The sequence below is a fragment of the Hyla sarda genome, chromosome 3 (genome assembly GCF_029499605.1).
Source record: "Hyla sarda isolate aHylSar1 chromosome 3, aHylSar1.hap1, whole genome shotgun sequence".
Lineage (NCBI taxonomy): Eukaryota > Metazoa > Chordata > Amphibia > Anura > Hylidae > Hyla > Hyla sarda.
In genome coordinates, this window is record NC_079191.1 from 253,041,853 (window position 1) to 253,058,040 (window position 16,188).

Sequence of the window (16,188 nt, forward strand, 5' to 3'; positions counted from 1 at the left end):
ATACACTTATACAGTCTGCAGAGCCTGTGTACAGCTGATATCTATCACTATATGGGAGGATATATATGGTCCAGACACTGCGCAGAAAAACATCCAGAAGAGACTAATCCCATCACCATTTGTCCCATTGACTTTGTCCCTAGTCACAATCTGAACAGATTCCAGACCCTTATAAGGAGAGAGATGTTCTGGATCTTCAAACTCAACACACTCCAACCTCACGGGCTGAATGAAGCCACCAAATTTATCAGATGAAACCTTACCCCTGGATCCCCTCTGCCACACTCCCCTCCCCCAACCACCCCACCCCTACGTCCCCCTTCCCCCCACCAGTCCTGTACTAAAAAATCCCATGTCACACTATTCCATCCATTTCCATTATCATCATAAACAAATATACAAAAAAATTCTCTTACAAGCTCACTATTCCGCCATCCAGCTCACCACAACTAATAAATCACTGTAGCATAACTTTTGACAGCCCAATTCTTTCACTTCCACCTGCAACAGGACTCGACCTGGCTCAGGGGTCTCCCATACACTACTCAGCCAGACATTCCTCTGTGTATCATTCCAACTCAGTCGCATTCACTTGCATAGGCTGTAGCCAGCCCATTGTAATCTATAGGCAGAATTTCACAGTGTTATCCTCACACAGTGCACAATCTCTACAGTACACAATCCTATACCCAGGACCAGGGGGCGGGATTTAGCTCCTCCCCTTACCCTGTGATCCACACTTCCGCCAATTTTTTTAATTTTTACTCTTGTATATATACATGATGATGTTGTATGTTATGTAAAGGACCTGAAAAAGAAGGATGAACCTTTGAAACACGTTGTCCCATGTGCACTGCAAGTTGTATAACACAATAAAGTCTGCTATTGTTCACATCTCTCGGGTGTGCGCCTCTAGCCAAAATTGGATTTTTGTGCCGGAGTACTGCGATAACCTTGCCAGGTTATCCCAGAAACAAGCTGTTTCCCCCCTCATCTATCACTATATGGCCTACTGCTGTATGGGGGCCTAATTATATATGAGACCCTACTGCTATTTTGGGACAATATGGAGGGGGTTACTGGTACATGGGGCTTGCTGCTAAATGGGGCAGTAAAGAGGGGCCCAAGATCTATATGGGAGCACAATGCGGGCACTATTACTGTGCAGGGAAATACACATGGGGAGTTTGTATAGAGATGAGGATGGGGCTGAAGAAAGAAGCCTAAAAATGTCCGTCTGTCAGATTCTGTGTAGATTAGTCATGGCAAGGAGAAATCTTCATGGAGGTCTACACCGGATAAAGGAAAATTAAACAACTTTAAGCAGAGAAGACAGGGACAAACTAGGGGAATAATAACACAATTGATAAGTGTTTTAGTGCTGGTGCTACAGTAAATTCTCCCTCTCCATTGCACGATGCAGTCTTTTTGGTTATGATCATGTTATTGAAAACTTCTGTGATTGGGCTTTAATTTGACCCTACATAAAACTTTGCACCTTGAGGGTGTATTCACATATACAGTATCCTAGCATATTTGATGCGCAGTATTTAAAGCTGCATATTTGATGTTGTGTTTAGTCATTAAGAGTACGGTCCCACGTATCGCTTATGCATCATATTTAACACTGTGCCAAATCTGCTGCACTGCTGAAAATACGCTGCGCATTCTCCGTTTAACATACACACACGGCTACCCGGCGTCAGCCCTGTGTGTTCAGTGAGTCTTGGAGGTGGCGTGACTGTGACATGCAGCCCAACCCATTAAACCTCACTGGACAATGCAGCGTGAAATATGCTGCATAAGCGATACATGGGACCATACCCTTAGTTTACATTGAACTCTGTAGCATATAATTTGCAGTTTTAAATCCTGTGCATCACATATGCACCCTATACTGTATGTGTGAATACACCCTGAAGAGGTAAACAGAATTGATTGCTTCAGCATATAAATGAGTCTAGCTGCTCCGGTGAATAATGAATATACTATGTAATTGGAAGACATCATTCAGTAGTCAGGAATCACTATTTCACTATTTGTAGAATAATATGTTAAGGACGAATACGTCTGACATGAATATATTTCATTTGTAAGGTGCAGTGTTTTCCAACATGTCGAGACATACAGAATGGGGACTATCAAATGTGATGGAAAGGCATTTGATCTGCTGTGAAAACTAATTCCTTAGCAACTAGATTCTTGGGAAGTGTATGTCTTGTTGAAGCAGACTTTGCCTGCTGACTACAATATTTATTCCCAGACTTCCATCTTTACCCATGAAGCTTTATGGTTTATTTACACGTACAGTATTCTGCGCAGATTTGATGCACAGGATTTTCTGCTGCAGATTTCAATGTAAACTGAGTGACTGAACACAGCTTGAAATTCTGCGCATCAAATCTGCACATCAAATCGGCGCAGAATAATCACATGCAATAATTTCTTTGTTTGACAATATATTCTCTTAATTGAAGTCACTATTTATGACCCAGAATGTTTTTCAAAGTGTAATACTGGTCATGTACATTAAAAGTTAGGTGTCAATTGATAGTTATTTATTGCATATTCATGTACATTGTCAAATGAAAACTCTGCTCTAAAGCATGAATACAAATAGTGCAAAATAGGTTTATTGTTTTTTGGTTTATTGAAAAATAAGAAATAGAAATGCTAAGTGCTTTATCAACAGATAAAGAACTTAAGAACAAATGTGGTGTCCCGGTACCGTGTTGCATACCATACCTTGTATGGTGGTCCCCAAAGTCAGAGTTACTACGCTCAGATAGGGTCCCCCAGGTGGGAGAGCCCCTAGTAGCCTCTCTTCTTTTCTAATTTTGTAATGTTTATGTGTCCATATTTAATAATGTGTATATTTAATATAATGTATAGTATATTTACCTTGTTAGCATCTCAGGACCTTCGGTCATGTGACTATGTTAATTCCTCTATGATATGTTGGAGGACCTTTGGAGGTCCTTGTATCACATGTTTACCCATAACTCTATGTAAAGGTGATTGACAGAAGTATTGGACCAATTAGCTCTAGTCCAGCCCCTGCCCATATAAGGGAGCTGTAGTCAATTATCGCTCTCTTGGGTTGCTGCTCTCGTGGATGTCGAACTAGCAGGACGGATCTGCGCAACTTTCAATGACAAGCTAGGCCAGAAAACCTACCGGCCTCAGCCTAAACTAAACCGTGAGTTCTAAACTAATCTCCTAAATCCAGTGGAACAGCGCATATCAGTGTACGGACTCTAAAACGCTTAAGGTCCCAACCACTGTCAATCTCTCAGAGACTTTGAATGTATAGAGATTGTTCCGGTTATGAAGCTTGCATAAAATCTTCAGTAAAGTTCCGACTGTTTTCAGCAAACTCTCCGGTTGTGGACATTCAATTATTCTATACCTCCCTATCGCTCTTGGGAAGGGTGGCGGTAGGAAAAGCATTGCAGAGGAGCCCTCACCCTGGCGTCACAAATAGAAAGGTTTAACCAGACACCCTTTAGTCACCGCACAGCTACACCCCATATACCCATCACCCCCAGGCTATATCATAGCGTCCCTCATAAGGGGGCAATACTAAAACTAACACAAGATCAAAGTATATGGCGCACAAGAACAGTGGTCAAATGACGAAATTAACCCCTACAGGACCCATGACGTAACGGTACGTCCCGACACCCTGGGTCTTAAGGACCAGGGACGTACATTTACGTCATGGGCAGTTCTAGTCCCCGGCGTGCGCCGGGCAGGGATCGGAGCGGGATGCCTGCTGAAATCATTCAGCAGGCATCCCGTGCAAATGCCCAGGGGGGTCATCAGACCCCCCCATGTCGGCGATCGCGGCAAATTGCAAGTGAATTCACACTTGCGATTTGCGCGATTCCGGGTCATTATGGGTCTATAGTGACCCGGTGACCCGGAATGTAAGGGAGATCGCGGGTGTGTAAGACACCCACGATCCCCCTGAAGCGATAGGAGTGAGGTGGCACGGGTGCCACCCCTCCTATCCCTGCTATTGGTGGTCTAGACGCAACCACCAATAGCAGATCGGGGGTGGAGGGGTTTACTTTCGTTTTCCCCGTCCTGCCCTCCCACAATAGGCGGGGCAGCATGGGGAAACGAGGGGGACCGGCGCCGAAGATCCACTTACCGATCCGGGCGGGCGTCAGAGGCTGCAGGCGACGGAGATCGGCGGGCGGCGATGACGTGCGGCTAGATCCGACGGAAGCCGGTGAGTTGCCTAGCAACATCTGGAGGGTACAGTTTGAGATCATTATACAGTGGTCTCTAACTGTAGCCCTCCAGATGTTGCAAAACTACAACTCCCAGCATGCCCAGACAGCTGTTTGGGCATGCTGGAATATGTAGTTTTGCAACAGCTGGAGGGCTACAGTTTGAGACCACTATATAGTGGTCCCTAAACTGTAGCCCTCCAGATCTTCCAAAACTACAACTCCTAGCATGCTCAAACAACTGTTTGCTGTCAGGGTATGGTGGAAATTGTAGTTTTGCAACAGCTGGAGGTCCACAGTTTGGAGATCCCTTTGCAGTGTTCTCTAAAACTGTAGCCCTCCAGATGTTGTAAAACTGCAAATCCCAGCATGTCCAAACAGCAATCAGCTGTCTCGGCATGCTGGGAGTTATAGTTGCGTACCTCCAGCTATTGCATAACTACATCTCCCAGCATGCCCTTCGGCGATCAGTACATGCTGGGAGTTGTAGTTTTGCAACAGCTGGAGGCACACTGGTTAGAAAATACTGAGTTAGGTAACAGAACCTCACTGAAGGTTTTCCAACCAGTGTGCCTCCAGCTGTTGCAAAAGTACAACTCCCAGCATGCACGGTCTGTCAGTACATGCTGGGAGTTGTAGTTTTGAAACAGCTGGAGGTTTGCCCCCCCATGTGAACGTACAGGGTACATTCACACGGGCAGGCTTACAGTAAGTTTCCTGCTTCAAGTTTGGGCTGCGGCAAATTTTTCGCCGCAGCTCAAACTTCTAGCGAGAAACTCACCGTAACCCGCCAGTGTGAATGTACCCTAAAAACACTACACTACTCTACACTAACACCTAATAAAGAGTAAAACACTACATATACACCCCTTACACTGTCCCCCCAATAAAAATTAAAAACGTATTGTATGGCAGTGTTTCCAAAACGGAGCCTCCAGCTGTTGCAAAACAACAACTCCCGGCATTTCCGGACAGCCACTGACTGTCCAGGCATGCTGGGAATTTAGCAACAGCTGGAGGCACCCTGTTTGGGAATCACTGGCATAGAATATTCCTATGTCCACCCCTGTGCAATCCCTAACTTAGTCCTCAAATGCGCATGGCGCTCTCTCACTTCGGAGCCCTGTCGTATTTCAAGGAAACAGTTTAGGGCCACATATGGGGTATCTCCGTACTCGGGAGTAATTGCACTACAAATTTTGGGGGGCTTTTTCTCCTTTTACCCCTTATGAAAAGGAAAAGTTGGGGCTACACCAGCTTGTTAGTGTAAAAAATAAAAAAATTTACACTAACATGCCGGTGTTGCCCTTTACTTTTTATTTTCACAAGCGTTAAAAGGAAAAAAAGACCCCCAAAATTTGTAACGCAATTTCTCCTGAGTACGGAAATACCCTATATGTGGGCGTAAAATGCCCTGTGGGCGCACAACCAGGCTCAGGAGTGAGAGCGCACTATGTACATTTGAGGTCTAAATTGGTGATTTGCACAGGGGTGGCTGATTTTACAGCGGTTCTGACATAAACCCCCCCAAAAAAAATACCCACATGTGACCCCATTTTGGAAACTACACCCTCACGGAATGTAATAAGGGGTACAGTGAGCATTTACGCCCCACAGGTGTCTGACAGATTTTTGGAACAGTGGTCCGTGAAAATGAAAAATTTTATTTTTCATTTGCACAGCCCACTGTTCCAAAGATCTGTCAAACGCCAGTGGGGTGTAAATACTCACTGCACCCCTAATTAAATTCTGTGAGGGGTGTAGTTTCCAAAATAGGGTCACATGTGGGGGGTTCCACTGTTCTGGCACCACAGGGGGCTTTGTAAACGCACATGGCCCCTGACTTCCATTCCAAACAATTTTTTTCCCAAAAGCTCAATGGCGCTCATTCTCTTCTGAGCATTGTAGTGTGCCAGCAGAGCACTTGACGTCCACACATGGGGTATTTCCATACTCAGAAGAGATGGGTTACAAATTTTGGGGGGTCTTTTGTGCAATTAACCCTTGCAAAAATGTGAAATTTTGGGGGAAACACACATTTTAGTGAAATTTTTTTTTTTTTTTTTACATATGCAAAAGTCGTGAAACCCCTGTGGGGTATTAAGGCTCGCTTTATTCCATGTTACGTTCCTCAAGGGGTCTAGTTTCCAAAATGGTATGCCATGTGTTTTTTTTTTTGCTGTTCTGGCACCATAGGTGCTTCCTAAATGCGACATGCCCCCCGAGCAAAATTTGCTCTCAAAAAGCCAAATATGACTCCTTCTCTTCTGAGCATTGTAGTTCACCCGTAGTGCACTTCAGGTCAACTTATGGGGTACCTCCATACTCAGAAGAGATGGGGTTACAAATTTTGGGGGCTCTTTTCTGCTATTAACCCTTGCAAAAATGTGAAATTTGGGGGGAAACACACATTTTAGTGAAAAAAAAAATGTTTTTTTTTACATATGCAAAAGTCGTGAAACACCTGTGGGGTATTAAGACTCACTTAATTCCTTGTTACGTTCCTCAAGGGGTCTAGTTTCCAAAATGGTATGGCATGTGTTTTTTTTTTTGCTGTTCTGGCACCATAGGGGCTTCCTAAATGCAACATGCCCCCCAAAAACCATTTCAGAAAAACGTACTCTCCAAAATCCCCTTGTCGCTCCTTCGCTTCTGAGCCCTCTACTGCACCCGCCGAACACTTTACATAGACATATGAGGTATGTGCTTACTCGAGAGAAATTGGGCTACAAATATAATTATAAATTTTCTCCTTTTACCCCTTGTAAAAATAAAAAAATTGGGTCTACAAGAACATGCGAGTGTAAAAAATGAAGATTGTGAATTTTCTCCTTCACTTTGCTGCTATTCCTGTGAAACACCTAAAGGGTTAAAACGCTGACTGAATGTCATTTTGAATACTTTGGGGGGGTGCCGTTTTTATAATGGGGTCATTTGTGGGGTATTTCTAATATGAAGACCCTTCAAATCCACTTCAAACCTGAACTGGTCCCTGAAAAACAGTGAGTTTGAAAATTTTGTGAAAAATTGGAAAATTGCTGTTGAACTTTGAAGCCCTCTGGTGTCTTCCAAAAGTAAAAACTTGTCAATTTTATGACGCAAACATAAAGTAGACATATTGGTGCCAGAAAGTATAACAGATTTGTAAATTACTTCTATTAAAAAATCTTAATCCCTACTGTACTTATTAGCTGCTGAATACTACAGCGGAAATTCTTTTCTTTTTGAAACACAGAACTGTCTGCTGACATCACGAGCACAGTGCTCTCTGCTGACATCTCTGTCCATTTTAAGAACTGTCCAGAGTAGGAGAAAATCCCCATAGCAAACATATGCTGCTCTGGACAGTTAATAAAATGGACAGATGTCAGCAGAGAGCACTGTGTTCCAAAAAGAAAATAATTTCCTCTGTAGTATTCAGACCCTAAAAAATACTGGAACGATTAAGATTTTTAAATAGAAGTAATTTACAAATCTGCTTAACTTTCTGGCACCAGTTGATTTAAAAAAAAAAAAATTCCACAAGAGTACCCCTTTAACCCCTTAAGGACCCAGCCATTTTACACCTTAGGACCCGGCCATTTTTTGCACATCTGACCACTGTCACTTTAAACATTAATAACTCTGGAATGCTTTTAGTTATCATTCTGATTCCGAGATTGTTTTTTCGTGACATATTCTACTTTAACCCCTTAAGGACGCAGGACGTAAATGTACGTCCTGGTGCGGTGGTACTTAACGCACCAGGACGTACATTTACGTCCTAAGCATAACCGCGGGCATCGGAGCGATGCCCGTGTCATGCGCGGCTGATCCCGGCTGCTGATCGCAGCCAGGGACCCGCCGGCAATGGCCGACGCCCGCGATCTCGCGGGCGTCCGCCATTAACCCCTCAGGTGCCGGGATCAATACAGATCCCGGCATCTGCGGCAGTGCGCGATTTGAATGAATGATCGGATCGCCCGCAGCGCTGCTGCGGGGATCCGATCATTCATAACGCCGCACGGAGGTCCCCTCTCCTCCCTCCGTGCGGCTCCCGGCGTCTCCTGCTCTGGTCTGTGATCGAGCAGACCAGAGCAGAAGATGACCGAAAACACTGATCTGTTTGTTCTATGTCCTATACATAGAACAGATCAGTATTAGCAATCATGGTTTTGCTATGAATAGTCCCCTATGGGGACTATTCAAGTGTAAAAAAAAAATGTAAAAAAATGTAAAAGTAAAAGTAAAAAAAAGTGAAAAATCCCCTCCCCCAATAAAAAAGTAAAACGTCCGTTTTTTCCTATTTTACCCCCAAAAAGCGTAAACATTTTTTTTTATAGACATATTTGGTATCTCCGCGTGCATAAATGTCCGAATATTAAAATAAAATGTTAATGATCCCGTACGGTTAACGGCGTGAACGAAAAAAAAAAAAAAAAAGGCCAAAATTCCTACTTTTTTAATACATTTTATTAAAAAAAAATTATAAAAAATGTATTAAAAGTTTTTTATATGCACATGTGGTATCAAAAAAAAGTACAGATCATGGCGCAAAAAATGAGCCCCCATACCGCCGCTTATACGGAAAAATAAAAAAGTTATAGGTCATCAAAATAAAGGGATTATAAACGTACTAATTTGGTTAAAAAGTTTGTGATTTTTTTTAAGCGCAACAATAATATAAAAGTAGGTAATAATGGGTATCATTTTAATCGTATTGACCCTCAGAATAAAGAACACACGTCATTTTTACCATAAATTGTACGGCGTGAAAACGAAACCTTCCAAAATTTGTAAAATTGCGTTTTTTTGTTTTAATTTCCCCACAAAAATAGTGTTTTTTGGTTGCGCCATACATTTTATGATATAATGAGTTATGTCATTACAAAGGACAACTGGTCGCGCAAAAAACAAGCCCTCATACTAGTCTGTGGATGAAAATATAAAAGAGTTATGATTTTTAGAAGGCGAGGAGGAAAAAATGAAAACGTAGAGTCCTTAAGGCCAAAATGGGCTGAGTCCTTAAGGGGTTAACATAGTGGTAAAATTTTTGTCACGATTCGGCAGGCTGGAGGTGGATCCTCTGTGTCAGAGAGGGATTGGCGTGGACCGTGTCGGTGGACCGGTTCTAAGTTGCTACAGGTTTTCACCAGAGCCCGCTGCAAAGCGGGATGGTCTTGCAGCGGCGGTAGCAACCAGGTCGTATCCACTGGCAACGGCTCAACCTCTCTGACTGCTGAGATAAGCGCGGTACAAGGGAGTAGACAAAAGCAAGGTCAGACGTAGCAGAAGGTCGGGGCAGGTGGCAAGGTTCGTAGTCAATGGTAATAGCAGGAGGTCAGGAACACAGTAATAGTAAACACAGAGTAGCTTTCTCTAGGCATTAAGGCAACAAGATCCGGCAAGGAAGTGCAGGGGAATTGAGGTAATATAGCCAGGGAGCAGGTGGAAACTAAGTAGGCTGATTGGGCCAGGCACCAATCATTGGTGCACTGGCCCTTTAAATCTCAGAGAGCTGGCGCGCGCGCGCCCTGGAGAGCGGAGCCGCGCGCGCCAGAGCATGACAGCCGAGGACCGGGACAGGTGAGTGACTTGGGATGCGATTCGCGAGCGGGCGCGTCCCGCTATGCGAATCGCATCCCCGCCGGCAATGACAGTGCAGCGCTCTTGGTCACCTGGGCGCTGCAGGGAGAGAAACGCCGCGAGCGCTTCGGGGAGGAGCAGGGACCCGGAGCGCTCGGCGTAACAATTTTGTGGTAACTTGCATCCTTTCTTGGTGAAAAATCCCAAAATTTTATGAAAAATTTGAAAATTTTGCATTTTTCTAACTTTGAAGCTCTCTGCTTGTAAGGAAAATGGATATTCCCAAAAATTTTTTTTTTTTCACATATACAATATGTCTACTTTATGTTTGTATCATAAAATTGACGTGAATCGCATCCCTGCCGGCAATGACAGTGCAGCGCTCCCGGTCAGCGGGTCTGACCGGGGCGCTGCAGGGAGAGAAACGCCGCGAGCGCTTCGGGGAGGAGCAGGGACCCGGAGTGCTCGGCGTAACAGTACCCCCCCCCCCTTAGGTCTCCCCCTCTTTTTTTCGGGATGTCGCTCCACATGGGACGAGGACATTGGGAGCAATTGTAGAGTCTCCTTCTGGGGGACAGTGAAGTCCTGGATATGCCCTTGAACGGCAGACAGTTCAGAAGGAGTGGGAATGGGGAGGGGGGGCAGAGGGTGAGGCTTGGCACGGGGCAGAGTGTTACCAGGACGGGGGCTATGATGAGGCACTTCACAGTCCTGATAAGCCTTGGGGAGACCAGGCACAGGAGGAGACACTGAGGCCCGGCAGACGGGGCTGGGAGCAGACGTGAGGCATTTCTTGTGGCAAGCAGGACCCCAATCCCCAATTCTTGATCTCCCCGGTGGTCCAGTCCAGGGTGGGAGAATGAAGCTGCAGCCATGGCAGACCGAGGAGGACTTCAGAGGTACAGTTGGGCAGGCCCAAAAATTAAATTTTCTTGTGATGCAGACCAATGTTCATAAGCAGTGGCTCTGTGCGGTAACGCACAGTACAGTGCAACTTCACTCCGTTGACCGAAGAAATGTAAAGCAGCTTGACGAGACGGGTCACCGGGATGCAGTACCTATTCAGCAAAGAGGCCAGAATAAAATTTCCAGAAGAACCAGAGTCCACGACGGCCACGGCTGAGAAGGAGGAGTTGGCAGAAGGAGAAATCCGCACGGGCACAGTGAGACATGGAGAAGCACAGTTCGTACCAAGAGACGCCAGACCCACATGAGCAGGGTGCGAGCGTGCGTTTTCCAGACGTGGAGGACGGATAGGGCAATCCACCAAGAAATGTTCGGTACTAGCGCAGTACAGACATAGATTTTTATCCCTACGGCGAGACCTCTCTTCAAGGGTCAGGCGAGACCGATCCACTTGCATAGCCTCCTCGGCGGGAGGCACAGGGGTAGATTGCAAAGGATACCGTGAGAGAGGTGCCCAGGGATTAAGGTCTTTTTCCTGGCGGAGTTCCTGGTGTCTTTCAGAAAAACGCATGTCAATGCGGGTGGCCAAATGGATAAGTTCATGCAGGTTGGCAGGAATTTCTCGTGCAGCCAGCACATCTTTGATGTTACTGGATAGGCCTTTTTTAAAGGTCGCGCAGAGAGCCTCGTTGTTCCAGGATAATTCAGAGGCGAGGGTACAAAATTGAATGGCGTATTCGCCTACAGAAGAACTACCCTGGACCAGGTTTAACAAGGCAGTTTCGGCAGAAGAGGCTCGGGCTGGTTCCTCGAAGACACTGCGAACCTCAGAGAATAAGGACTGTACAGTGGCGGTGACAGGATCATCGCAGTCCCAGAGCGGTGTGGCCCAAGACAAAGCCTTCCCAGACAGGAGACTAACCACGAAAGCCACCTTCGACCGTTCTGTAGGAAATTGGTCAGACAACATCTCCAAATGTAGGGAACATTGTGACAGGAAACCACGGCAGAGACTAGAGTCCCCATCAAATTTGTCCGGCAGGGACAAGCGGAGGTTAGGAGCGACTGCTCGCTGCGGAGGAGATGCAGGAGCCGGCGGAGGAGATGGTTGTTGCTGTTGCAGCTGCTGTAGCTGTGACTGAAGTTGCTGTAGCTGTGACTGAAGTTGCTGTGTCATGGTGGTCAAGTACGACAGCTGGTGATCTTGTTGGGCGATCTGTCGGGACTGCTGGGCGACCACCGTGGTGAGGTCAGCGACAACTGGCAGCAGGACCTCAGCGGGATCCATGGCCGGATCTACTGTCACGATTCGGCAGGCTGGAGGTGGATCCTCTGTGTCAGAGAGGGATTGGTGTGGACCGTGTCGGTGGACCGGTTCTAAGTTGCTACAGGTTTTCACCAGAGCCCGCCACAAAGCGGGATGGTCTTGCAGCGGCGGTAGCAACCAGGTCGTATCCACTGGCAACGGCTCAACCTCTCTGACTGCTGAGATAAGCGCGGTACAAGGGAGTAGACAAAAGCAAGGTCAGACGTAGCAGAAGGTCGGGGCAGGTGGCAAGGTTCGTAGTCAATGGTAATAGCAGGAGGTCAGGAACACAGTAATAGTAAACACAGAGTAGCTTTCTCTAGGCATTAAGGCAACAAGATCCGGCAAGGAAGTGCAGGGGAATTGAGGTAATATAGCCAGGGAGCAGGTGGAAACTAAGTAGGCTGATTGGGCCAGGCACCAATCATTGGTGCACTGGCCCTTTAAATCTCAGAGAGCTGGCGCGCGCGCGCCCTGGAGAGCGGAGCCGCGCGCGCCAGAGCATGACAGCCGAGGACCGGGACAGGTGAGTGACTTGGGATGCGATTCGCGAGCGGGCGCGTCCCGCTATGCGAATCGCATCCCCGCCGGCAATGACAGTGCAGCGCTCTTGGTCACCTGGGCGCTGCAGGGAGAGAAACGCCGCGAGCGCTTCGGGGAGGAGCAGGGACCCGGAGCGCTCGGCGTAACAATTTTGTGGTAACTTGCATCCTTTCTTGGTGAAAAATCCCAAAATTTTATGAAAAATTTGAAAATTTTGCATTTTTCTAACTTTGAAGCTCTCTGCTTGTAAGGAAAATGGATATTCCCAAAAATTTTTTTTTTTTCACATATACAATATGTCTACTTTATGTTTGTATCATAAAATTGACGTGTTTTTACTTTTGGAAGACACCAGAGGGCTTCAAAGTTCAGCAGCAATTTTCCAATTTTTCGCAAAATTTCCAAAATCACAAGCCCAATTTCTCTCGAGTAAGCGCATACCTCATATGTCTATGTAAAGTGTTCGGCGGGCGCAGTAGAGGGCTCAGAAGCAAAGGAGCGACAAGGGGATTTTGGAGAGTACGTTTTTCTGAAATGGTTTTTGGGGGGCATGTTGCATTTAGGAAGCCCCTATGGTGCCAGAACAGCAAAACCCCCACACATGGCATACCATTTTGGAAACTAGACCCCTTGAGGAACATAACAAGGAATAAAGTGAGCCTTAATACCCCACAGGGGTTTCACGACTTTTGCATACGTAAAAAAAAAAAAAATTCCACTAAAATGTGTGTTTCCCCCCCAAATTTCACATTTTGCAAGGGTTAATAGAAGATAATACCCCCCAAAATTTGTAACCCCATCTCTTCTGAGTATGGAGGTACCCCATAAGTTGACCTGAAGCGCACTACGGGCGAACTACAATGCTCAGAAGAGAAGGAGTCATATTTGGCTTTTTGAGAGCAAATTTTGCTCGGGGGGCATGTCGCATTTAGGAAGCCCCTATGGTGCCAGGACAGCAAAGTAACCCCCACATGGCATCCCATTTTGGAAACTTCCTTGAGGAACGTAACAAGGGGTACAGTGAGCATTTACCCCCCACTGGTGTCTGTCAGATCTTTGGAACAGTGGGCTGTACAACATTTTTAATTTGCACAGCCCACTGTTCCAAAGATCTGTCAGACACCAGTGGGGTGTAAATTCTCACTGCACCCCTCATTACATTCCGTGAGGGGTGTAGTTTCTGAAATGGGCTCAAATGTGTTATTTTTTATTTTATTTTTTTTGCGTTTGTCAAAACCGCTGTAACAATCAGCCACCCCTGTGCAAATCACCTCAAATGTACATGGCGCACTCTCCCTTCTGGGCCTTGTTGTGCGCCCCCAGAGCACATTGCGTCCACATATGGGGTATCTCCGTATTTTGAGGGTCGTTTTTCCCTTTTACCTCTTGTCAAAATGAAAAGTATGGGGCAACACCAGCATGTTAGTGTAAAAAATTTATTTTTTTACACTAACATGCTGGTGTAGACCCCAACTTCACCTTTTCATAAGGGGTGAAAGGAGAAAAAGCCCCCCAAAATTTGTTAGGCAATTTCTCCCGAGTGCGGCGATACCCCATATGTGACCCTAAACTGTTGCCTTGAAATACGACAGGGCTCCAAAGTGAGAGTGCCATGCGCATTTGAGGCCTGAATTAGGGATTTGCATAGGGGTGGACATAGGGGTATTCTATGTCAGTGATTCCCAAACAGGGAGCCTCCAGCTGTTGCAAAACTCCCAGCATGCCTGGACAGTCAACGGCTGTCCGGCAATACTGGGAGTTGTTGTTTTGCAAGAGCTGGAGGCTCCATTTTGAAAACAGTGGTGTACCAGACGTTTTCCTTTTTATTGGGGAGGGGGGCTGTGTAGCGGTATGTGTTTATGTAGTGTTTTTTACTTTTTATTTTATTTTGTGTTAGTGTAGTGTTTTTAGGGTACAGTCACACGGGCGAGGGATTACAGCGAGTTTCCCGCTGTGAGTTTGAGCTGCCGCGCAAAATTTGCTGCATCGCAAACTTGCAGACTGATACTCACTGTAAGCCCCCTGCCCACGGTCTATCAGTGCATGCTGGTAGTTATAGTTTTGCAACAGCTGGAGGCACACGGGTTGGGAAACACTGAGTTAGGAAACAGACAATGTTTCCCAACCAGTGTGCCTCCAGTTGTTGCAAAACCACAACTCTCAAACATTCTCAGGCATGCTGGAAGTAGTAGTTCGGCAACATCTTGAGAGACAGATGTTGCCGAACTACAACTCCCAGCATGCTTGGAGTTGTAGTTTTGCAACATCTGGAGGACTACAGTTTGCAGACCACTAATACAGTGGTTCCCAATCTGTGCCCTTCCAGATGTTGCAAAACTACAACTCCCAGTATGCCAAAACTGTCCAGGCATGCTGGGAGTTGTAGTTCTGCAACATCTGAAGGGCCAGATGTTACAGAACTACAACTCCCAGCATGCCTGGACAGTAAGGGCATGCTGAGGATGTGTAGTTTTGCAACATCTGGAAGGGCACAGTGGTCCCAAAACTGAGGACCGCCAGATGTTGCAAAACTGCAACTCTCAGCATGCCCAGACGCCAAGCGCTGTCTGGGCATGCTGGGAGTTTTAGTATACAGGGTCCCAATACAGCAATGCATGATGCTTTACGGCAACGTGCATTGCTGTAAAGGGCCCGACCGCGGCTGAAGAGGAACTCACCTGTCGCCGCTGCCGCCGTCTTCATCGCAGGGATCCGGGTCTTCATGGACGAGGTAAGTACCGGGGCCGGTCCCCAGCACTCCCCCGTCCCCCGCCATGTCCTCCGGTCTTCCTCCCGTCCTCTCCGGACTTCCAGGGGCCGGGCAGGGCGGGAGGAAGTAACCGCCCCCCCCCCCCCCCCCCCCCGCGATTGGTCGGTTAGCTAACCGACGGATCGCAGGGGATAGGAGGAGCTCTTAGCCTCCAGCATGATCCTGGCTGTCTGTGACAACCGGGATCATGCAAAATTACCTAGCGGTCGGGTCCCAGAGACCCGATCAGCCCGGTATCGCCGCAGATCGCAAGGGCGATTTCCCTTGCGATTTGCGGCGATCGCCGACATGGGGGGCCTACATGGCCCCCCTCGGCGTTTGCCCTGGATGCCTGCTGAAGCATTTCAGCAGGCATCCGGTTCTGATCTCTGCCCAGCGAGCGGCAGGGACCGTAAAACGCCATGATGTTGTGGAACGTCATTGGTCCTTAAAGCCCAGGGTGCCATGACGTTCCACGTCATTGGTCCTTAAGAGGTTAAGGATGCAGCCCTTTTTCACCTTAAGGACTGAGCCCTTTTTCGCAATTCTTACCACCATCGCTTTACGCATTAATAACTCTAAAACGCTTTTACCGAATATTCTGATTCTGAGATAGTTTTTTCGTGAAATATTCTACTTTATTTTGGTGTTAAATTTTCGGCGTTACTTGCATCCTTTTTTGGTGAAAAATCCCAAAATTTCATGAAATTTTAGAAAAATTTTGCATTTTTCTAACTTTGAAGCTCTCTATTTGTAAGGAAAATGGATAATCCAAACTTTATTTTTATTCAAAAATACAATATGTCTACTTTATGTTGGCATCATAAAATGGACATATTTTTACTTTTTGAAAAAATTTGAGGGCTTCAAAGTAGAGCAGC